Below are 26,123 nucleotides of genomic sequence, written 5' to 3' on the forward strand. Positions count from 1 at the left end.
AGAAGACTATAGAAAAAAGTAATTTGATCTTTTAAGTGATATCACACTGACTTTTCTCACCAAAGTACAAATTTCTCACCAGGACTACTGGTACTGTTGCTCATGTCACTGTTTGCTGGCATAGCAGATGACTCCAGCTCCTGTCACTGGGCAGTGCAGAGACCTCAGTCACTGTAGCTCTGAAGTGTGATTCCAAAATAGCCTAAATCACAGCAATCATAATCCAGCCACCCTCTTCTTTGTGGCCATCCATGTGATCATGCCATCAGCAGTGCAGGCTAAGCTGAAAACATCAATTTTTTTATATGGTGGGGTTTGGACAGACCAGTGCCTTTAACCAACTCCCTGGCCAACTGGGTGAAAATAGGTGGGGGAATCATATATCTAGATTAATCAAGGTGTAAATTGATCCTTGTTTCAATGCATTAAAACAGTGAAGATTTCTAGTTTAATGGAGCGTTGGTTTGTAAAGTTAGGCCAGAAACCCAAACCGTGAGCAGTAACTGTTCCACCTCCAAATACAAGTGAGAGGTGTACTCATCTCCGGTCCCTCAAACTATTTTGCTTGAATCACACTGGCTCTGCTTCCTGCAAAATTACTTTTCAAGCTTTTCAGATGATTAAGACTATTAAGATGTGGAATACTCATAATAACAAGGCTGATCCATTAATTGTTGAGAAGGATGGGTACAAGGTTCTGTTCTTTGCTTGCTTCACTCTTAATTTAGAATCACAAACCAGTTCAGAGAGCTGAAGAAGCAGTCAGTTGTAGTGACCTTAGAAGAAGTGGTTAAGGCTAATTGAAAACAACAGATTATCAAGTGTATTCTGATGGAAAAGGCTTGGTGACAATTTAAAGGTGCTAATGTTTGACGAAGCTGCCTTCTGTTTCTCCCAAGGGATGAAAACAGAAACCTTTTTAGCCTCTAGCATCTAGAAAGTGAGTGAGTCTGCATAGCTGAACTATGACATAAAATGGGGCTCCCATGCAGAACCACATGGATACATGGCATGTACATGTTTTTCCCAATAAGTAAGTGATCTACACAGCTCTTACACCTTCAGCACACAAAGGTTGCTATAACATATCACTTGAATTTTGTTCACATGCTTTAATTGCTCTTATTCTGCATTTTAACCTGCATTCAAAGTAAGATTTTTTACCCATGTTTTGTCAATGCAAGATTTTGTCAAGCATTCACTCGATTGTGCCCAAAGTCAGGATTGTATCTCTTGCTAAGAAGGGCAAGAGATACGTCTCTGAGACATATACCATCGTTGGACATGGCCACATGTCTGAGACAGCCCGATCTCAAAAAGAGCTACAAGCCACATCCAGAAACGTTTACCAGTCAGTGAAGAAACAAGAACCTCAACAAAGTCTTTGAATTCTCTTAGCATTTAATCAGTAGGATGAATCGGCCATTTACTGTGAAGACATACAAGGAAACCCTGAAACTGAATAAACTGCCCTTGTCAGTATACCTGGGCATCTACATGACATCAGTTTTGGCCAGAGAGAACCTGCCCAGAGGCCCCTTTTCAGACGGTCACTGCATAACTGGGGAAACTAGAGTTTGCTACATCTTAGGAATAGTTAGTAGGCTCCTTCTCAGCATTTTGAAAGAGTAAAGCAGGTGGAAGTGTTTGAACCACAGGAAAGAGGTCTGACTAGCTCCAGAAAAGACACCTTTGGTTTTTATTTGTCTCATGCTCAAGACAAACAGCTGTGGGCTGACTGGGACCACCGCCCATATGTTACATTAGCCCTTCCATCCTCCCATAGAGAGCTGGGCAAGACACCCCTGTTCAGGAGGAATTATGCACCTCCTAAGAAAGAGATACAGAATTCTTTTAGGAATTGCCGAGCTGCGCAGTGGAGCGCCACTGCTAGGTAGTTCGTGCTGCTGCCCAACACTTCTGGATTGCTGTTTTAGCATGACTGAGAGTTGCTCGATCATATGGTTACTAATCAATCACAGCACTCCTCCAGTTCATTCATCACACAAATATGAAGATGATGATAAATAATTACATTTTAACACAGTTCACAAAGCACATTTTTCGTTGGTACTATTAATTAAATAGTGATGGATCCAGTCAGTCTTAGATTTTTGTGATAAGGAATTATGTTGGTGTATTAAGCTGGGTGAGGTGGGTGTAATTGAGCTAGATGGTAAAAACAAAACAGGCTGTCTCACAGGCCTATTTTATACACTAGAAGCAACAGTTTAACTGATTTGACATCCTTTATGTACAAGATATTCTAAAGCGTAAATTAAGTAATGCAGTGGTAATTCAGAACAGATGTCCCCACAGGGTGAATGCATTTATTTAGTTCATTGATATTTAGGGCATACACAGACCATTTCTTACAATATTACCACACTAACCAGTCAGTTTTGCCCACTGTCTGTGTACTACTGTCTTCTTGTAATATCCAGATGAAGAAGTCATGTAAACACTCATATTTGATAGAGAATGTTAGTTGAAACCACCAATAATCTCTACCTACATGATGGAATTAGCAGGAACTGGAAAGTTTGAACACGTGCAAATTCCTAATTTGTTATGATACTATAATCATAACATAAGTAAAAGAATTCACAAGCTCACTTCAGAGGACTGTTTGTTCCTGCTTTTTACCCCTTTTACAGCTATACTAATTTATCATGCCATGAAAAAACCCCACCCCCAAAACATAAGAACATCTACACGTATAACCATTTGTTCTAGTGGCAGGGCTGTAAGTGTTCTGGTCTAACAATTTACTGAGATTGTATCCATAGATAGTGCATCAGTTCATGAACCCACATTATAGTTGATTGCTGTCATCTGTGCTTTTCAGGACTTCTGAACTATTTATGTAAGAGGAATCTCACAGTTTCACTATGGGTAGCCTCAGAGCCTCTTGGTTAGTACACAGGAAGCATGAAAACTGCTTTTAAATCCTTGCTTCAGGTTAAGCAAAGTAGGCATTTGAGGATATGTTAACCATTGTCAACCATTGTAGGGTGGAGCGGAATTGTCATTTGGAGGGAAGAATATGACAGACAAGGCCTGATCTCATTTTAAACACCTACTCCAGGAGAGGGGCTAGAATGAGGATCTCAAGAGCAAGTAAACACCTTTCTCCAGGCTCAAGATAGGTAAATATTGTGCATTCAAACCAGCTCTATCATGTTTGTGTTATGCGTGTATTGGGCATTAATGAAGTTAAATTTCTTTTCCAAAATAGCTGAAAGAAATCAGCTTTGAGCTTCAGTTCAGGCAGTTATAATGTATGTGGGAAAATTTAGCTTTGTTTCACTCATTCTGTGGCTCCTAAACCTACGCATTTTATAAATAAATCTTTCCTGACTGTAGGTCTTGTTTGCATTGCAGGCAGTCAGACAGAAGCAATACAACACCAAAAGGTGAGAAATTCTTCTCTATATGCCTAAAGTAGAGTGCTAATGTCAAAACATCATTTCGCTGTTAAAATGCTAATAATTTTAAGCAAATGCATACCCCAAACAGCTACATATTGTAAGTCATTTGTTTTAGTTATACACACTGGCCAAATACAGTAAAACATACTTTGGTTTACATGGTTCATTGGTCAGGGAGTCTCAGTCAGGTGTGAGAAGTATGACACTGATTATGTGGATGATTATGATTAGATTTACTGCTAATACAGTATCTTAATATTGCCAACGTAGTATATAATACAATCAGGTCTAAAGCATTATAATATACTCCAGTTCAGCAAGAAACGTACAGGGTTACAGTTTTTGGCCTTAGACAATGCACAATTACAAAGCAACAAAGCACCTGTGGAGCTACTCCAGGAGTTTATCTCTGTATGTGGCTGGATCTTAGTCCTTTTACTCCACGGTCCAAAAGTGAGTGTTCCCCGTCTCGGGCTGGAAGTACCCTGCGGGCATACCTGCCAGGGCAAGTGGCATGGGGAACCCACTCAGAAACTGCCTGCAACCCCAGGAGGCCAGTTGGCCCCTTTTCTAGCAGCATTTTATAGCCTTAAGGAGGCCAAGGTGTATCAAAGCCAATTGTAATCATCACAGCTCCCCCATCTCTGGAATGCATTCATTATGCGAGCACTCAGACCCACCTGGTGTCCTTATCTTTGGACAAATCACAAGCCCATTAGACAGGGCAAGGGGGAGAGAGAGTGAGTGTGTTTGTGGAGGACACATGCCAAGACCCAGCTATCTTTTGTCATTATCACACAAGGGTAAGCAGTGTATTCCAAGAATTTTTTTTTCTCCCTCAAAGTGTCTGGCTTTAACAAAACCAGGAATGAAGGCACTTTTCTACCCAGAAAATGGCACAGAGGTGTTTATGTGACAGTGTTGCCATATTCTGCATTTCATCTCTCTGACAGATACCAGGAAAAAATATATTTGGAAATAATTTTCCTTTCCATAAACATGTAAGAATATCGTGGTATTAGTATTTTCAGTCACTGTTTTCTCATTTGTGTTATCCTTAGTATCATACAAAAAAAGCACAGACTGCTCACACACAGCCAGTATAATACATATACTTGCACACAGATGTATTAATAAGCATTTATGGATGTAGTAGTAAAAAGATAGACATGTACACTCAAGTATTTATGGACACTATAAAAATCATAGCACTAGTGATCAGAATGCAAGAAAACCTATTAAAATTACTTTGTTTTCCTTTTCTGAATGAAAGATCAGAAAATCACTTCCCCCAACACCCAAAATCTAATTAAACATACTGTATTAGCTTTCTGTCAGTAAGTAAACTGCTTGGGATTTGTTACTTCTATGTTTCACTATATCTGTTACTAGGTTTATTACTACTCAGGGATATATTGGAACATGTTACTAATGTAGCTGTCAAATACAGTCTAGGTGAATACTTAAAACTGGGCATTTATGAAAGACATTGTTATGTGGAAACCATGCTCAGAACAGAAGCAAAAAACTTTCAGAGAAGAAAGTTTGGTCCTAAAATTTATCCTAGTTCATGTCATTTAAAAATAATCTTCTTTTTTTTTTTTCACTGTTTGATGAAAGAAAAATCTTGCTCAGTCCATTTGCCTGACAGCTCCCTTTTGGATGCTCTTGTTGCTCAGCTGTTGTAAGTAGTGGAGCTCCTGTTGAGAAACAAGTCACTGCGATTGAAAGCAGCTGCCCCTGTTCCCTCTTCTGTTTCATTTTCCTGCCCACACTGCCCCCTTCCCCACTGCCAGCTCACATGCTCTCTGCCCATACAAGCAGAGACGATTCTGAAGTTTCTGTCACACCTGGTCCCCCATCTGGTTCATTGTATAGTCATACAAATACTTGTGCTGATGAAGGGAGGTGGTGGCAGAGATGGCAATGGCCTACCAGAGGTCTATTTCTTCACTTTGGTAACAGTTTGGCTTAAAATATTTCTTGAACTAGCGCTCAACTTAAAAAAGCTTGTAAACAAAGAGTCATTTTGGAAAGAGCTGCCCTGATGTGAAGTGTTACCTCCAGCTGCTTATTGTTTCTCAGCTGGAAAGCTCTTAAACCCCAGCTGTTTGGGTACCCCCGTACACCAGTTTAGCTGTGCAGTAGGTGATCACTGGCACTGTAGGTATGATACCTTAAATCACTCCGTCTGTTTTTCACAACGAACATGACTCAAACTTCAGATGCTGAGTTGATGAGTCTTTATCATTATTAGAGTCACACTGATCTCCATATTTGCAGCAGTTTTTACAAATCGTATTGGTAGGGATGTCTGATAAGGGCCCAATAAGGGAAAGTAGAATTTCCTGCAGGTTAGGCTTGCCTCTGGGATCCTTCAGATATTTCATGTCACCCCCATCTTATTCCTCCCAGAGTCCTAGGCAGTGGCTGGTACTGTGATTTCTTTGTCCTTCTGAGGGTTTATATTGCTGCTGCTGTTCACTTAGACTCAGTCTTCTGAAAACTGAGTGTTCATCAGATCCAAACTTAGTGCAATATAGATTCAGTCTTTATGCTTGATGTGAGTCCTGTGGGATTCCATATACATGTTTGCAGCGGAAGTAACTAGGGCGGTCACTTAGGAAGTCATTGCTTCGATGCATCTTACTGCTGCATGGCAGCGTGCTACTCCCTGGTCTCAAACAGTCAATGGAAGAGAATGAATCCATGGCTGCTTTAATATAAAGTCAAATCTTAAATCCTTCTTGAGAGTTTACCTTAAGTTGTTGGACTCTGGTGAACAGTCAGGTTTCATTATCATTTTGATGTGGATGAGATAAACTTCAGCAATAGATAAGGGGCAAAGGGGGAAAACAGCATTACTAGGCATCTGGAATTATTTAAGACTTCTGGCATTTGGAATTTCTCACATTACACTTGCAAATCTTGTCTTCCTTATAAGTGCAGACAGATGTTTCTTTTTTTCATATCTTCTTGCCTAAGTATAATTGGGAGTTTACAGTCTTTAATAATATCCTCCAAATCTCTAGTTCTCCTCCTGTCACAGCATGAGGTCTGGGGTGCTGCAGTGCTGAAGCTCAGATCTGCTGTCTGAGCTTATGCCAGTCCAGCACCAAGCAAAACTCTGTCTAGAGCATAACACAGCACAGGGCAGGTTCTACCATGGCTGTAGAAAGTGTGTGCACATCTCATGTGGAGGTGAGTTGCTCTTCATTCAGTACCACCACAGTTCACCCTCCAGTCTATGCTCTGGGGTTTGGGGTGAACCTGGGGAGAGCTCAACAGTGTTTTCATCCTACTGCCTGGTGCAGAGTGGGGAGATGGTGGAGAAAGCACAGCTGCTCAAGCAGCTTCAAAATGGGTCCTGAGAATTATTTTTGTCCTCCCCTTTTTTTTCATTGAATAATCTGCCTCAGAATTGCTTTGCACTCCACGTTGCCTTGTCCTATGTCAAGTAAGGGTTGCCTGTGATCTGAATTGTCAGTGATAAACATATATTAAGATTAGATACTTGAATGTATCTTTACAGTCTTAAAGTTTATGAAGTATTTAAAACTCAGCTATATCTTAAAGGGCTAAAAATAATCAATGCAGACTGTTACTACTTGTATAATTAAAAATATAACCAAGGCAATCAAAGGGTAGCACAGTGAAGTTTCAAAAGCTACCATACAACAATATTTATAGCACTCTATCATTTTTATAAGTTCTTTTAAAAATACCTATTATCAACTATATTATTAATTATGTTTCACAAAGCCGTTTGAAAATCCAGTTTTACTGAGAGGAAATAATTCCAGGTTTTGACTCTTAGGATCACTTGACACAAGAGAATTACACCAAACTGCTCCAAAGAGATTAAGAGCTTTACACCAGTATTTCTATAATGCATGTCCCTGCTAGGGTAGTGAATTAGGAAAGCAAGCCACAGCTAATTCTGCATTACTTTAAAATACTGAGGTATAAACTAAGTTAGTTTAAGCATTGTTTCACAGCCACCTCATTGTTCTTTTCTGTACAGATGACAAATTTCACAAAAAAGACCCCTGAATGTCCCTCCAGCTGCCTGTGTTTGCGTGTAATGTGTTACACAACCTTACATACAATAGGAGTTTTTGGAAATAACTGGCTGTGGTTTCCTCTTGGGAAAGATAAAGTAAAAGAATTGTACTGTTGGTTTTGATCAAATGAAAGAGCGATGAAATTTTACAATTTTAGCACAGTAAAAAGGATCATAGAACACTGTTGGAGCTAACAGCCTTATTCAACATAAGCAAATGGTAACAAAGCAGGGGGTTTACTGCAGTTTTTATTGACAGTGAATTCTTCATAGCCATTTTCTCCAGTTCTGATAATGACTTTTTGAAGGATGTCCTTATGTCTTTTGAAAGAGACAGCAATAATGAACTGCTGGGTTCCATAGATTTCCAAGCAAAAAAAAAAAATAACCTGTGTTCTTGTACCTGTCTGCTGGATCCTTTCCAAAATGAAAACCAGGCCTTATTTTATTTTTTTTTAAATACAGTATGTAATTGCTCTGGTGAAATTTCCCATGTCACTGTCACTACCAATTAAAAAATGTTTCACATTCAGCTGTTGTTGAAGCAAATGATGAAACCATGCTGTGCTAGTTTCAGACAAAGCTGTGTTAAAGAAGGGAACAAAGGACTGGAGCATCGTGCTAGCCCCTGGATTGCATGTAATTGATGGTTTATACTTTAAAAAAATACCACAATCAGAAGCTACTTCTAATTAGACCTGAGACTTTGGACTCTACTGTGACAACTGAAGTAAAACCGGGCAGTTTCCATGGCAGAGAAAGATCATGTCTACATTGCTGTGTTAAGCAAATCCCTGAGACTGTCCCTACAACCATGCCTCATGCACCATGTAGAATAGCTCTGTACTCTCATGGCTCTGGTGTGGCTCCTCACCATTCCTGGACTATGGGCTCCCTCAGCATTACTGCAGGCTCTGTGCCTGCCCAGAAAGGGCCGGGTTGGTTTCTGCCCGTTCGTCTGAGCCAGTAGTGACTGCACATTGCAGAGAGTGAGGAACAAAATGGCATTGGTCTTGCTTATACATGCAAACTCAGTGTCAAGGCATCTTGTCTGTGGCCCTGATGCTGGTAGTTGCTAGGCAAAACTGGTAGTTTCTGCTGTGCAGACATTTGCCTAGTACCCCAAAACACCTCTAAAAAGTACATTTGGATGTCATTGATCTGCAGGGAAGAGAAAGGAAGACTCTGCTGTAACATAGACTGGAGCAGTTCCCAGGGCTGGGAACAGATAAACTGCTTGAAGGGACATTCAGGTCAAGCTAGCCCTGTTCATCCAGGAACAATATGAAGCTGCTGGTTTTAATTTGCTGACAGCAGTCTGTGCAGATCCTCTCCTCTGATACCCAACATGTTACAGTCACTGTATAGGGAACCTGGATGCCTCTCTCAAAACTAGGGATTTTATACCACAATAATTTGTCCAGAAGTTTAGTGTGTAACATCTTAAAGTGGTGGTGCATTGATTTATCTCAGTGAGAAATCATGGCAGTTGATAACAGCATTCCACTGGGAATAGATTTTCTCCCTTACTTTTGTTTGAAAAGTTCAACCCACACTAAAATAACCTTCATCAGAGCAACTCTAATATTTCAGTGGTGTAAACTAAATCTGGTGCCCTGATAATTGTAATACTGATAAAGAAAGAGAGAAGATCTAACTTTAAAGTACAGATGCTTTAAATATACCCAGAGCAGAGCTTTCTGTTAAGTTGTGCTTCTCCAATAAAAGGAATATAAGCTATTGCTTGAAAGAATGGAGATTAGTTCTGTAGTTTTATCAGTAGTGATAGTTTAAGCTATAGTTTTAGTTACACTTAGTCTTAACATATATAGGGGTCATGGGAACTGGTCCAGTAGACTGGTAAAAGAAAATGTTAATTAAGCCATCTGTCAGCTTGCTAAGGCTTTGATGCAGGACACTTGCCAGTTATGTTTTTGATGATTGACATTTTCCTGATTACATGCAAAATTATACTTTAACTGTGTTTGCTATAATCTCAGTGGGCTCCTATTAATTAATATATTTATATACATACTAAGATATCAACTGCATTCAAAGCAACATGTTACTAGCTCAGACTTCCTAGTGCTCCTGGGTTTTTGCAGCTTTGAGTTGCTAGTTTTACCTGAAAATGTGACTCACCTTTAGTCCAAGGATATCACAATTAACTTTTCACAAAATTTTTCCAGTAATTCCATATCTGGAAAAAAACTGAACACATATGATGTCTACTGCTGTGCTGGTTTAAAGGTAAACCAGCAGGAGAAATGAACTCAGCTCAGGAGAGATTGTAAGTCAGTGCTACAATTTAATATAAAATACTACAAAACCCAGTAGTACCCTGGGGCACAAACACAAAGGGGTTTTGTTAGCCCCTGCACTGAGCCCCATATGGTTCCCCTGTCCAAAGCAAAAGGAGGTAAAAAACCTGTTGGTGCAGATGATGGTTGCAGTCTGGTGAAGACTGGCGTTCAAGTCTGATCAAGAGCAGTGGCCTTCTGCTGTTGAGGTTCTCGTCCTTTCAGTTGAACGAGTGGTTTTCCAAGGTCTTCAAACCCCCAGATTATGTATCCTCCGGCCCAGGTGGGAGCACCCAGTCCCTCCCCCAGAGCGGAGAGTTACACAATGGGACTCTTGTGAGTCAGGGAGTATTTTGGAATCATTGATGGCCTATTAGCAGACACGCCCCCTCAGGCTGGGTGTTAAGGTGCTAACGACTCCCTGGAGGGGAGTTATCACAGCTCTTATCTCACAGATGTCTTTCACACCCAGCTCACACCCTGAGGAGTCGCGTGTGCCCTGGGCAGCTGCTGCAAATGGTTCATTGTTAACAGTTCTTGGGAAATGAATAGAGGGCATGGAATACATAGCTTTGATCATCCACACAGTGATAAACTGGTCCCACCTGCTAAACTAGGACAACTCCCAAAGACTCCTTAGGTTGAAATCAGCTGAAGGATTAAATTTATTTCAAGTTAGAAAACAACCCTACTTTGTAAAATCCTGATGGCTATTTCAGAAAACAGTCTTGAATCACAGAGTCGGAGAGCACTCTGAATAGGAATGGACCCACAAGGATCATTAAGTGCAAAGTCTGACTCCAAACACAGAAACCTAAATGTTAAACCATATACCTGACAGTGTTGTACAAATATTTCTTGGATATCAAAAGATTGGGGCCACAATAATTTCTTGGGAGGGCTTGTTTCAGTGCTTGCAAAGAAGAAGACATTAAAATTAGATGATCTGAAATTTGGCAGGGTGGTAGTCTTGGTAATTAAGATGTGTCTTTTCTGTCCCAATAATAAAATGCCTGAAAAGTTATAAACTCCCTAAAAATATCTGCATTTAAAAATACTAATTTAGAATTAATCAATATATTTAAAATAAAAGTGCTCAGATGATAAGTTGTTGTGAGGCTTGATATTTCAGCTTGCATATAGTGTACTCTTTCAGTCAAACCCAGCTGATGAGAAGGCACTACAAGGGTTGGTAAATGAAAAGCACCTACCTTCTTTTCTCTATCTTTGTAAACCAGTTTATTTTGTTGGTGACAACTATAACTATGTCGCTTTTACAGTCATTTTATTACAAAGAAGTTTCTAAATTTACCACTAGTCTTCTAAGCTTTATGATCAGGTTTTGATGTCTGCATTTATTACAAAACTCTTGTTCAAATTCTCAAAAATGGTTACAAAATATTAAGCAATGAAGACATCTTCTAGTCTCGCACCATGGAAGCAATTTGACATAGCAGCTATGACATCTGTTTTAGCAAAATAGATGAGGAAAAATCATAAGAGTCTAAGGGCTTTGTTGGTTGTGAATTTTTCCCTTTAAATCTCTTTCCATAGTTTAAATGTGTTTTAACTACAAAGTTAAATTCCTCTGGGCAGAGCAGAAGTTAGTGATGTATACTTGTGATCTTGTAGTGCATGATGAACTTTACCATTGCATATGACAAGAGAAGCAGTGAAAATCCTAACAGTTACCAAAAAGAGAATCTTTACGTTAATAAAACAAAAACTAAGCTACTGAATCCTGTGCTTGTAGGCTTTCTCATCAGTAGGCCCTTAAAAAGTTATAATTTTGAAACCTCTAATTCTCTGGCACTGTTTAGTTTAAATGGCTTTTAAAGTGTGGTGATGACGTTTAAGGGCACCTCTTCCAACTTGAACATGACTGATCTATGAAGACTAATAGCAGTGATTTTAATCCTGTCTTAACTACACTGTACCATTACTGGTCAATAGCTGCAAGCAACTTGCATGAAATAAAACTATCCAAAACAATACATTATGGTGAAAAAATAGTCAGTAAATAGAACCCATAACTTCCTTTGCAGGACAGATTCACATGACATTGTTTAAGCTATGGGATTTGTGGTAGCTGAACTGATCATTGGGTGGATGTTTGTCTACTCATTGTCCCTGCCAATAATACTGATGCAGGGAAGGGAGAACTGTGGAAGTCTGGGATTAGATCAGTTTAAATGGATCAGGAACATTTTCCTTTCTTGCACCCAGTGCTGTTTCTGCTCATGCATATCACCCATTTCTGAGCACCTGGTAAGAAAATATAGATCTCTGCGAGCTTTGTCTGAAATAATACAAACTACACAACACATTAAGTTCATATACACTTATGTTGATTTGCAGTGCCTACTGTTTTGGCAGCCTTACATCCTGACATGACTGGCTGGGTAGTTTATCCATATAGCCTTTACTGTTCTAGGTCTGACTATAGATATCATCTCCTTGGAAAGTTTTCTCTGCAGTTGAAAACATGTGAAATTTGAGGTACATCAGCCTCAAAATATATCTTACATAGAGCAATAAGCCACCGATGACCTTCTTTTTTGGGAGGAGGTGATGATGTGTCCTTTTGAACAAACTTCATAGCAATGGTCTTTACAAAGCTGTCACTACAGTGTTTGCTTAGCAAAGTCATGTCTACCCTGCAATGGGGGATCACTGGAAAAAATTCAAGTCTCCCGAGAATGCAAAGAAAAAATGTAGCCCTTCTGCTCTTTATTATTTTGTGGGATTGGACAAGACTGTATTTGTGTGACACTTCTGCCTGTGGTTTGGAAAAGGGTCCTGAGATACTACAGTATGGAGATGATCAGTGTGGAGTCTGGTAACAGTCACTTAAAAACTAGAGTCTCCCTGTTATACAGAGCTCTCTGAGAACCATATAGACAAGACCCCTTCATCTGTCAGATTTCAAGATTGGATTCCTTTTTGGGATGGAAATCTGTTCAGATTTGGGTTTTCTTATAAATATTTTGTTTATCTTTCTCTGATAGCCATTGAGTCTTTTTCACTCATAACTAGAATACTGGTTGTATCAGAGAGGAATCACCCATGCTTGTAAATGTAAAGATTTTCTGTACCTAAGCAGGCCACTAGACAGAAACCATATTCTTCTTGTTCTGCACTAAGTCTTGCTTATGGGGGGGGGGGTAGCTGGATGTATGGTTGTTGTGTACTCACAATAGTAACCTTTTCTTCCTGCTGGTACTGTGTACAGTGCAGACTTTGATTTATTATAATTATTTTTTTAATCTCAGGACTTGGCCAATGCTCTTTTAAAACTGCATAGAAGGTTATAGAATATATGGTAAAGTTCTGTGAAGTAGAATGGTGAGAGATCTTTTAGATTTCATAGCAGAAAAACATTATGTTTCAGCAGGACAACTGGATGGCTTTGTGTGTACCCCCACGGTGGTGTTTCAACAAAACCCAGCAATTCCAGTCTTCTGCTTATTGAATGCCTAAGCATGCATAAATAACAAGGCACTGAGAAGGTGACAGGCTCAGGTCAGCTCATCCTCTAACAATTTCAAAAGTTGGTGTGACTCCGTTCATGTCACTGCAAACTTTGGGCATGTCTACAGAGGGTACAGAATGCAACTTCTGTGCATGAAATCACTCTGTGGTAGCTCCAGGATCAAGAGAACCTATGTTTTTCATTTCAAAATAGGTAGTTCTAGCCTTTCAAACCTGGTGAATGATGTCAGTGTATACCTTGCTGTGCACCATTTAGAACTTTTGAAATATGCATTTGTTTATCAGTGATGTTTCTTTTGGCATAAGGTATAAAAACGTGTCTGCCAAATGCTTTGCTCTCCCACCTTAGTGCTTATCCTTTGTGATGATAACATGACCCTTATCAGGCATTCAGCATCCAGCAAATGATAGGAACAGAGTGTAAAAAGAGGAATATTTGGTTAGCTACTAAAACACTGGATAGCACAGCAGTGGCTGAGGATTCTTAACACTGAGAAGAGTAGAGAGACACCATGACAATGTTGCTGGTATTGTGCAATGTTCCAGGAGACTGGACAGAAAGGTTAACAGTTAGGGAATGAAGACATTTGATTTGTGGAAAGTGAAAATAGTCTGAAAACCTTCTGGAAAGCATGCCACACTACCTCATTTTGGTTTCTTTCTCTGAAACTGCTCCCCTGCCTTATGTGGCTCCATCTGATGCAGCACTGAACACCTCTTACTCATGTAAGGTTTGCTAACCACAGACCCTCCTACCCAGAATTTTCAGTTAGATAATGCCACATCTGAGCTGCTACACCAACACTGATTTCTGCCATGTCTTTCCATCTCTCAAGTGTAATTAGACGAAAACTTGCAATAATAACTCTCTGAGCAGTATGGCCAAAGACCTTCTCTGTCTTCGTTTTCTCGGAGTAGTAGCATTGGACCTATATTACCAGGCACTCCTGGCAAAACCTGTTTTTAGGGATGTTGGTACAACTATTAGTAATAGTAATGTGGCTTGGTTTCAGATGATATACTTCCACCAGCAAAGCAGTAGCCTTCTTTCTGCCTCACTTTACCTGCCTTTTGGCCTCCTTTGTGCATTTTCAGTGTAGAAGGGGCTCTGTGAGGTCTGACTGCCTCTGTGATCTCATGATTCACTGTTCTCCCTTTTCATTCCTTTAGAGGAATATGCTGAAATATCACCTAAAGTCCATCATTTGGTAATTACAGGATTGGCACCTTCAGGGTGACAAGCATATCGCTGTACTGTACAAGAATCTCCATCCAATCCTCAGTGAAACTTTATCATTGCAAATCCAGACATCTCACCCAGAGAAGACTCAGACATCCCACTCAGACGTCTAAGAATCACCTGCTCCTGCTGTTGGGCTGCTAAGTGTTGCCCAAATGTTGTTGTTGATTCTGGAAGTGTTCTTGATCCTATTTTTGAAAGATTAAAAAAGACACCAGCTTTATGTGGCAGTGTGGCTTGATAGTGTTAGAACAAGATCAATACATATAACACTGTATTTCAAGGAAATAGTGATAATATGGCCAAGTGCACACTGATCATAGGAGTTATGCACCTGCAGAGCTGGAACTCAGGGACAGTATCTGTGTAAGACACTACTGTTAATAAAATGACATTACTGTGGATGCATTATGAAGTAAATAATAGTCAGTTGAGATATCAGTGGATGTTGTGTATCTTGAGCTTTCTGCTTGACTATTGCTGCTAATTAGCAGCTTTCTAAGGGGAAAAAAATAAAAGCAGATAATTGCCTATTGGAAAATGGCAGTTCTAGAAAAGCTAATACTAGGAGAGCATTATGTATTGAAGATTGCCAAATGTCTGACATACCACGTAAGAATTTCTCTTTCTCCTATTTCTACTTTTAGCTCCCTTGAATAGAAAAGAACAGCCTTTGCTCAAAAAAGCTTTTCTTCAATATTTCGTAATACCACAAGTACTTTTAAACAGAGACAAAATGAAAAATAATTCTACCAGTTGATACCTTTGTTAGGATAAATTCTAGGATATAATGATTTGTAACAACTCTTTTAAAAATGAACCTCAAAGTACTTTAAAAACTACAAGTGCTCAAGACCTCCATTATACACCTGATCTGGAAAATCAAATGCTCTTCAGCTTAGTGAGATAGAGGTGCATTGTCTGGCCATGCCCTGTGCCTTATCAGCACAGCCTAAACTGGCTTCTCATTCTACTCCATTTCTAATTATTTTTTGACTTTGTATGTGGATGTGTATGGGGATGGGTGGGTGAATTCGTTCAAGTGCTAGCAGCTGTAGCAAGACTGTGGGTCACGGGACAGTGTATCTGCATGTCAGCAGAGCAAACACCTTGGGAGCCAAGGAAGGGATGTGGAAGTCCGTGTCTGTGACACAAACAGAGAGAGCAATGACCTTGGTGCATGTCTTTATTGTGAGCCACAGATAGGACTACGTTGATGTATGCTTTATGAAACTTGGACTGGGGAGTTACAGAGGTATTAGATATATAAATATCTATCTATATATCTCCTCTATACAGTAGGGGATTGTGAAATGAATTGATGACATCCAAATTTGGATTAACTTCACAGCATTCTAAAATTCTAGAACTCCCAGCATTCTAAACCTTCTCAGCCTATTTCTTATTCATTCTGATTGTCCTTTATTGAACAAACCCCACAGACTGAGAGTGCTAAATGACTCATATAGGAAACAGATTACCTGGATTTGGACCATATTTAATCTGAGGGTGGTGTGAATGCCAGACTGTGGAACAGCCTGATGTGACAGTCTTCCAGGACACGTCAGCTCCAGTTTCGGTGGCCAGAGCAGACTCCCCTTTGCAAAAGTGGAAGACAATTTTAGGGAGACAAAGAGCAAGCAAGAGGTAACCAGAAATGCAGGCTGGAAACAGAAAATTGGCCCTGAAAGAAATATATTATATAGTGCCATGATCAATCATCTTTATTTTTCTAGGATTATTTTGATATATTATAGGAATAGTAAGTGTATGGGATGATTTTCAGGACATATTTCTAGGATTTGAATAGAACATTAAGATAAGCACAGGTGTTAGATAATCATTTACTTATATGTAAAAGACCCTAAATGTTAGATGGCAAAGGGTTATGTCATGGACTTCTGTATGATATATTAATTAATGTTAGCAAGAATTGATTTCACTGGGAATCAGCTGCTGATGTTTTTTTCCTGCACTAAAAAGCAGCATATGAAAAAAAAAATCAAGCTTGCTGAATTTGTGATTTTCTTAGATGAAATCCAGGCAATCTTTCTTTAAAAAGGTGTTCGCAAGCAGTGGCTGATATGCTTGTTGGGCAGGTGATTTCTGTATAAAACAAGCAAATATATGGATTAAGTCTTGCAGTTCAATTAAAAAAATGGCAAGTGCAGTGATTTCAGTCAAATACGAACAAACCCAGGTTGGTTGGTAAAATGGTGATGTTTTAACTGTTAGAGAAAACACAAAACTGAAAACAGATGCTTACATGTACAGTGGCCTTAGACTTCAGGATTATGATTTTTTTTTATTTCTGTAGGATGATCCTACAAGACAAGACTATTTAATGATTAACAACAGAGCCCAAGTTCAAAGCAGTAGCATTTTACAATAGTTGGATCTGCCTATTTTAAATAAAATTAGAAAAAAAATTGTAATGCATTTTATAAATTTCTAGCCTGTTATTTTATTGAAACAGTTCTTAAAACAAAGCTTTATGCCTTCAAAAAATAGGAGTTAAATCTCTTTTTGAGCAAAAGTATTACCAAAGACAGTACAGATTCACTAGGTGGCAGCATAGTTAGTAATTTTCTGAAAAATCTACCTCATGTTCCATGTATGTTTTAGATACTTTTTTTCAAGCTGAATATGAAAACAGATAGAAAAATCACCTATTAGAAAGCCAATATTAATAAAATTATTGTAATTATTCATTCTTTCAGAATGTGTATTAACTTAAGGAAGTAGTCTGTTTCTGTGATAAATGGTATACATGTCTTATGGTGTGGTAAAAACACAGACTAAAACAGAAAAAAATGAAATTCCTAAAAAAGGGTTAAACCATAGTTGTTAATCAAGTCTACAGAAGACGAAATATGAATTGCAGCTTCAGAATGCTTAAAAGAAAAAAGAAATGGGGAGCAGGGCGGAAAGATATTGTGTGGCTGTTAAAATTTATTAGAAATAATTTGGTAAAAATTGCACCTCAGGAGGTATAACCACTGTCTGTGCTCTCCAGAACCAATAGGTATAGGGGAAGCAGTGTGGTGCCAAACAGAAGAACAAAGTGAGCAGAGAAAGAAGCTTACCTCTGTGCCTGACCCTTTTCCAAGATATGCTGATGCTGTGAACTTGTAGCCAAAATCTCCTCGTTTGGGATAAGACTGAAAATGGATCTTATCTGGTTGCAAGATTCTCTCTGATTTCATGGTTATACTGTAATTTACAGCTTTTTTCACTCCTCTTTAGAGGGGAAAGAAAAAGGTTAAGGCCTTCTCAGCAGGGAAAATGGATATGAAAATACATTTTTAAATGGACTGAAATAATTCAGTCTTAGCAGCTTCAGAAATTCAGATGAACCAATTGACCCTTTTTGCCTCTGTACACACCTTACAATCAACATTCACAAAATCAGAATAATGATAATTTACTGAAACGTTCTGTAAGCAATCTCTTTCCTGATACAGCTCAAATGTAATTATCCAATAATCTTTGTTCTGCAGTGCTGCTCTCAGCCACTTATGCTTAATGCATGATTGCAGCAGCACTGCTCCTAGCTCATGGAGAATCCAGCCAGTACTTAGTCAGGTAACTTCTCTGTCTGTCTAATTTCCCCTCGTGAATGACCTTGAGACAGTATATCCAAGTATACTGGATATACAATATATCCAAGCCTTTAGAACCAATCCCTGCCCTGCTAAATTGAATGTATTTTCTTATTAGTTTCTTTAAGGTAACTTTGCAGTGTAGTTTGGGGCTATTGCTTGTGCTTCTGACAACTTAATTTCCCCTACGAAAGAGGCCAGGGTGGTGGATGACAGACAGTGACACAGTCCTGGGCTAAATCCGAGTCCTGGTATTTAATCACAAGGATTGGCTGCTATTCACAAACTGCTTGAGCTGTGCATTTGTGGTTTAGGATCCCAGCATTATCCCCTGATGAAATTACAGTTGTGTTCAATCAGGACTGATTCATGCTTTTAGATTTTTGGCAAGCAGAAAACCTGTCTCAGAAATTACATATAATATGTGGTAGATGATGTTTATAATGAAATAGAACAAGATTTTGCCATTTCATAGTGTTTGTATATATTTCAGAGGATAGGAATAACAGAAAAAAGTGTATCTAGAGAAATGCTAGTAAGTTAGAATATCCTTCTTTTAGAAGAATACTAAGGTAAATGTTATAGAGGCCTTAAATCCAAATTACTTTATCTATGTCGAGACTACATAAAACAGTAAATGAAGTTTAAATTTATGCTGTACCTTGTTGCACAACAACTTTTTATGAGACTGGATTCTTGGAGACTCATTTTCATGTTATGGAGATAAGATTTCAAATTTCTCCAAAGGTCAACAAAACAGAGCTGTTTGAAAGGAGTCCAGTGTTTTAAAAGTCTTTCAGAATGTTTTTCACAGAATGGCTTTCCTATTTCCAGGATTCAGGTAACTGTAGACTTCATAGGCAGCATCACAGGACTAAGGTAGGTGCTTTGCCAATATTTCTAACATCCCCTTTTTACTCATCGTGGCCTGAAAAAGACATCCATAAAGAAAGCTTTGTCATTTTCTCTACATTTTTTTATCAGAAACATTGGTTATAAGAGCAGGGTCAGATCTGAATGGCACAGATGTTAGAGAATAAGGCTGAGTGGTCATGGCACATCAAACTACTGTTTCCTGTGACATTACGCTGTACAGACTACTGAGCTATTCTTCTGTGGAGCTTGTGCTCCCATGAATCCCTTTTTTGTATTGCACAGCCATTTCTTATCTGAAATTTGCACTGAGGCTCATTACTCTTAAATAAATGAGATCCTATATTTACATAGTAATTTTTTACTCCAATGCACTTTCAAAACACTTCATAAAATTGGGATATTTCCTATGCCACCAAACTTCTAACAACACTTGTCGTTCTCTGTTGCGCAACAGATGGCTACTCTGTACAACAGGGTGCAAATGTCATTCAGCTGCACTTGGTGCCATTGCAATTGTAATGTTTTTATGTTTTGTACTGTCTTAGTTTGAGAGAAGAAACCAAAATGTTTACCAAAAAGCAGAGGAGAGGATTCCTCCACAATAATCACGTCACTGTTTATTAAATTTAAGAAAAGGGACTTTAAATAGAAAATGGATAAAAGAAGGATAACTATTCTTAACTACTGTGTGTATATATATATATATACATATATATATATGTAGATATAACTGTAAACAGATCAGAGCAAATTCCTCCCCCCAACACCACAAGTAAAAAGAGAACAACCCCCAAAACAGTAGGTTCCTCCTGGAAAAGTTATATTTATGGACAGAGACAGTGTCACACCTGGGCTAGCTGCAGGGTGAGTTCTCAGTCTTTGCAGAGATAAGCGGTGAGCACTCAGATGAATTCTCTCTCTCTCTCCCTCTCTATGTCCTTTGTCCCAAATTAAGAAGGAAAGATAGAAGTGGAAGGATGATGATAGTTCCCAGAAAAAAAACAGCTGTGACTCCTCTTTCTCGGGTCACTGCCACGGTGGGGTGGGCAGCCGTGACACTGCCAGCGGTGGTGAGGCCAGAGCGGCGACCGGTACCCCAAAGCCAAAACCAGGAGCAACAGCAGTGGCAGGAAAATACTGGCTTACTCCACTGTAGCAGCAAGGTGCAGGAGCAATGGCTTCTCTCCCACAGCAGCACACACACAGCCAGAGCCGTTAGTAGTCCCCAGGAACAAAAGAGACAGTCCAAGCCCGTTTCCCACCACACCTTTCCCCAGTCTCCCCCACTGAAAACGATCAAGAAGGAATTGGTTGTAGTTAACTACTTCTTTTGTTAACTAATGGCATGAGGAGTTACTGGCAGGGAGAGAATTTACATCAAAACTACAACAGTACTTGCATTTTTGAGCATTGCCTTTTCATTATTTCTATTCTGGAAAGTTCATTTTCAACCCAAACCCCTCGAATTAATAGTACGTCTGAAGAACTTACACTTGGACTAACCAACTCCTCATGGTCCTGCGCTAGCGTGCTTGAACCCTTCCTCTGTGCTAAAGTAGGGAAGCAAAGACTCTGGCAATAAATAATAAAAGCATGCTCTCCTGAAATCATACTCTATCATGTTCTTTCATCCATGACAATCCTTGACTCCAGAGGGAAAACATCATATTAAGAAATAACATGAAACATGCCTGGTCAGCATGCCTGGCATTGATCTTAGTATTGTCAAGTGCTTTGAATGACATCACATCATAGCTAAGGGGATTTTAGTTGAATTAAACTAGTTACTAGCAAAGTTATTAACAAAATATATTTTAAAATTTATTGCACATCAGAAGTATTTCCCACCCTAAAGATATGGATTTAAGATTCCCTCAGTGGGAATATTAAGATGCTTCAGATCCCACGGTAAATAAATTGTAGAGTTAAAACACAGCTGATTACTAAATGAAACATGGAAGGTCTCAAGTTTCAGGCAGTAGTGTACAGACATGCTATTTAGTAGCTCTGCTGAGAGCCAGAGTGCTGTGACAACTGCAGACTGTAGAGGGAATGTAACTAAAAAAAAAAAAAGGTAAATATTCACACTGGTATATTATTGGGAGACCAAGGTTAACATCATTACCCTGTCATCTACATGATGGCTTTCATTAACAGATAAAATAGAATTAAGTACTAGGCAGTACCTTCCTCTGCCATCCTGGGCACTAAATTCACATTAATGTCAATGATAATTTAAGTGCAGGTGGGTAGATAACAAACTGTCTGTTTATGTTTAAATAACTGTAACAGAACTGCTCTCCTGAGGAAGATGTTATCCAGCTTTGGTCAAGATGTAAAGAAAACAGATATTTTCAGAAGAGACAGTAAAGTAAACAAACAGACAATGACAAAGTTCTTTGTGTTCTTTGTGCTTCATTTCAACATAAAGAATGAATTGGTATTTTGGCAAACTTCATCAACAGTGGCTTCAGCCAGCCTCCTATGTACTCACCTGCAAGATGTGCTGAAACAATTAGCAATATGCTCAGGTAGTCAAGTAGAGCATTTCATACCAGAATAACTCCTTTAGCTTAAAAATGTTTAGAAAATTGTTCAAAAATATCTTTAAAAGGAAGTTCTTCTGATGTGTTTTTCTCCTATTATCAGGTTAATATGTTTTGACATGATCCCTTTCCATCTTTTGCCCTTCAGTGAAGGTATCAATACTTCCCTGAAGAGAATTGCTCTGTACTTAGGATTTTGATATAATAAATCCTGGGAGACATACGGAAATAATGAATAACAGACTCCCCTTTATCAAGCTTCTATATTAATGACCACTTAAGCAAATCTAATTTTCACAAATAACTATTCAGTTATAACCCATTCACAAATGAGATTTGAGACGATATTGTGATAAAACACTGAATGCTAGATTGATGTGATTGCCCCAGAATTATTAATAATGGAAATTTAAAACATTAACAAATGGCTCCACTGCTATTTTTCTTCTCCTCTTAAGCATTTTATGTTGATAATTTACTGAAAATAGATAACAGAATACATGTTCATATCTAAACCATTCCTTACAGGCATTTATAATTCTTTAAGCAGAACAAAGAATATTAAAAAATTAAATAAACCCCTTCAATGGTATCTTTGCACAGACGTTTTCCCTATCTCTCAATTTTCCCTTTTACATTTTAGCATGGTAGCTACCTCCACAGTCTCTTCTAAGACAGTTTCCTGATATAAACTATGCTGAGAATCCACTGTATTCTGGGTTACTTGTTCAGAAATTAAAGTGCTGTTTAAGGGCTTCTCCCTCATGACTACAAAAGTGATAGACAGTAGAATGCACTTTTAAACAGGGCTAAAAATTTCAATTTTTTTTAAAACCGAGGACATAATTTTCCGTTTTATTTGCTTTAGTACACAATTCTCTAAACGTAATGTACTTTTCAGTATGTCTTACTTGATCCTTGAGGGAAAACTTAAATGCCTAAGCATTCCAATATTTCTGAGGAAGAAGGGAAACCTGCATTTTTTTAAAGCATTGCCTATAATATTTCTATATGTATGTATTTATGTATATAAGTATTAAAAATCCACTATCTTTAAGAACAGGTTCCATACCGGGGGAAAAAACCAAACAAACCAGAACATTTTCTAAGGAGATGGAAAAAATATAAGTTATTGCAACAAATTATCATGCATGTGTTGATGGGGCATACAAGTGCAGAAATATCTCATGCAAACTGAAATAAAAAAAGGCATGAAGTCATTGTCTTCTTTCCTTCAGGGTTTAGAATATTCCTCCACTGTTTCAGATCACCTCCTGAGATGGACGAGCAGAATATCTGAAGACCTCACTGATGAGCTAAACTGAAATCTAAAAATTAAAAAGTAGTAATCTTTATCTAATACTCATATTTTAGTAGAACTCTAGTAAGAATTAAAACTCTAATCTTATTATTTTTATTGTACAAAGACCTAAAAGTCCTTACTGAGTCAGTCTAGCAGGACACTGAGAACACTGTCCAGTGCCACACATTTTTCAGTTGTTTAAACATTTATTAATGTTTAAACTTGTGTGCCTTGAAATGTTTATTTTATACTGTCAGAATACTCTGCATCTTGAGGAGGCTCAAGACTTTCATTAACAGAAATATTTGGGGTACTGAATTTAAAGGAATTATTGCCACTGATGTACACAAAAATTGGACACTTCCCTTAATTCTACTGTTTTCACTCTTAGTTTTACCCTATTCCCTCAGTTTTAGTCACCCAATATTGCTCTCCGAGTCCATACTCTAGCTTCTAACACCACTGAAATGTAAAAACCAAAACCAAAGCAATCTCTCTTCTCTGAAAACCTACTTTAGGGTTTAAGCAGTAAACTGTCAGGCCCTTCTTAAACCTTCACTCAAATAAAACAAAAAACTCCCAAAAAAACAACAACAACAAAAAGGAGAATGGTGGCTAAAACCAGATGATGAGAGGGCTGGTGAGAAAAAATCTGCAGGGACTAATCTTATACACAGGCTCAAGTCCTTGAAATACCAGATAATGTAAACCATAGACTTGTGTTTTGTTGGAACCAAAACACTGGATTGGGCAATTTTCATAATTATTCTCATAGTAAATTTTTGTAATTATTCGCATAGTAAATGTTAATTTTCGGGTGCCATCAATTAGTCTGCTTTAATTGCCACATTTGGTAGTCTTTGTTACAGAATTATTCAGCATTTGCCTTTCAGAAATGGGTGTAAAATGTAACAGAACAACAAACTCTTTTTCATAAAGCTTGGAAACAGTGACTGATATTTTACAGTAAATTTCCACGAAGACCTGATGCTTAAGGTTCTGTGCACCTTCTCAAACTCTTTAAATAAAACCCAGCTTCTGTCTAGACTCTGAATGGGACTTGGTTTTTGGTGAAACTTGCAGAATCACGTCACACAGGAAGACACTCACAACATAAGTTTCCCCTGAAATTTCATCTGGAGATAATATGACTGCTGCTCACAACAGCACTTGCATGTTATGAAATAGTAAGTTAAGTCACACAGTACATTGCATTTTGTTATCTTCCCAGAAATATGTGATGAAAAGATGGCAATTCTGTAAGATATCTTCTCTTTTGCTGGCACTACTGCTGGCATTTAAAATGCAGAGACAAATCTTTATGCAAACAAGGAAATACTCTACATCTGGTCCCAGCATCCCACCTACCTGCCTTGAAATACCCCACATAAAAGAGCTGTGGTTTTTGATTCATGATGCAGTATCAGAAAACCTTACATGCAGAGATGAAAAAGCATCTGCAAACAATTCAGTAATCTGAGAAAATATTATATTTTCTGTATATGTGTTCATTAAAAAAAATTTATTCCCCTGGTAGTTTATTTATTGAGGGCTTCTGCTATAATGGACATAAAACCTACACATTATTTTCCATCTTTCTTTTGAGATGGTGCTGCTATTTAAAGATGGCAACTCAAGAGTGTCCCAAACACAGGCCACAGCTCTTAAACTGCACTGACCTTAATAATAAACTGAAGAGGAAAAAAAGCCTTTTAGGAAGATTTTTTTTTCCACACTACTCTATGTATTATACAAGAGTTCCAGTTCATAGATATTTAACATCTTTTCTTCAGTGTATTGTTCAATCTCTTCACCTACGTGCATAATAAATAATGGTTCTATTTCTGTGTTTTTTATTAGATATCAATGTTATATATTCTAACATATCCATATTATTCATAATACATAATAATGCATTCTTTAGATGAACATTTCAAATAAAGGCAAAATAAATTATTATGCCAGTGGACCACATTTAAGAAAACCTGATTTCTTAAACCATTTCAAGACAGAATAAAACCTATTCTAATCAAAAACTTTTCATACTTCAGTTGTTAACAAGAGAATAGATATTCCAGCAAATTCTTTATTAGATACAAAAAGCCATATATATACTCAATGCTGGCAGAGAGAAAAAGTTGACTTTCTATTTACAGAAACTACCAACACATGATTTTCCAAGGTTTATTTTTAATATATATAAATTTTCATCATACTTGGTGAGCTCAGTGTCTATTCCTTTTTAAAAAGTTAGACTGTAGGAAAGTATGAAAGGATTAAGTTAAATCAGCATTTTAAGTATTGTTGACAGCTCGCAAATCATTTGGAAGCAGATATTTGCCTGTATTCTCACTAGTTTCAGAAACTGTTGGAGGTAAAGCTCAAGTCAATAAATGATAAATTGCATAGTATTCCATGCTGCGTAACTATTGTTAAGATAAATAGTGGCATATGCTAAGATTCTTTTGTATGATTCTGACATTTTCTTGGCCCTGTGTTTCTTGGCTTTCATTGCTGTTGCCTAATATTTGCACCATAATTCTGCTAAACAGGATCTCACTGATTTCTCTCTGGGTTACAGCTGCAAACTGAAGAGCTGCTATCTGCCATGGAAAGCTTCCATGTAACAGGTAAGTACCAGGAAGTGAACTGGTCAGCTTGAGAATCAGTGGCTTTGGCATTGCAGCAACCTAGGAAGTTTTCAAGATTATTCTAGGCAATATAGAAATAAGTTCTGCTGATATTTATGATGAACCCCTGGTAGGACTAGTGTGCAGGACACCACAGAAATTATAAAGACAAAAATTAATTACTCATGAAACATCTTGTCATTTGGTCATAGATACAGGCATAAGGGGGTAGGAGCTAACTTGTCAGTATAGCATGGGATAATAAAAAGAGGTAAAGACACCTTTTCTAGACGTCTGATGATTAGGAAAGGGGGCTCTTGTTTGAAGACAGCAGGAGACAGTGATAGAGTCAGAAGTTAAAACGATATTCTCTGTGGCATCATTCCTCTCTAAGAATACTTCCACTCTCTCCATTCAAGGGAAAATACAGTAAAGCATATAAGGCCATTTTGTGTGCTTTAGAAGTATTTGATAGAAATATTTACACTGTTAACTCAATTTCCTGCTGGCAAACTTTGGGATTATTCAGATGGTTTATGACTGAATTTTGGTTACTAGCTTATGCCTTCTGATTACATGTACCAGGCCTGTGATTTAATACTTAGACACTATTTACGTCTTTGATTGCTTAAGCATTTTT

The 26,123-nt window shown here is 38.2% G+C and overlaps 1 protein-coding gene and 1 long non-coding RNA gene across 2 annotated transcripts in view; one reads left to right on the forward strand and one right to left on the reverse strand.

Annotated features, from left to right (window-relative positions):
* SAMD3 (sterile alpha motif domain containing 3) overlaps positions 1–26,123 on the reverse strand; it is a 69,938-nt gene that overhangs the window by 40,419 nt on the left and 3,396 nt on the right. The gene's annotated exons all lie outside the window — the stretch shown is intronic.
* Positions 3,123–25,476, forward strand: LOC139668543 (uncharacterized). The gene is made up of 3 exons (XR_011697089.1): positions 3,123–3,149; positions 3,385–3,416; positions 25,435–25,476. It is a non-coding gene; the product is annotated as an uncharacterized lncRNA (long non-coding RNA).

This window comes from Pithys albifrons, chromosome 2 (assembly GCF_047495875.1).
Source record: "Pithys albifrons albifrons isolate INPA30051 chromosome 2, PitAlb_v1, whole genome shotgun sequence".
Classification (NCBI taxonomy): Eukaryota; Metazoa; Chordata; class Aves; order Passeriformes; family Thamnophilidae; genus Pithys; species Pithys albifrons.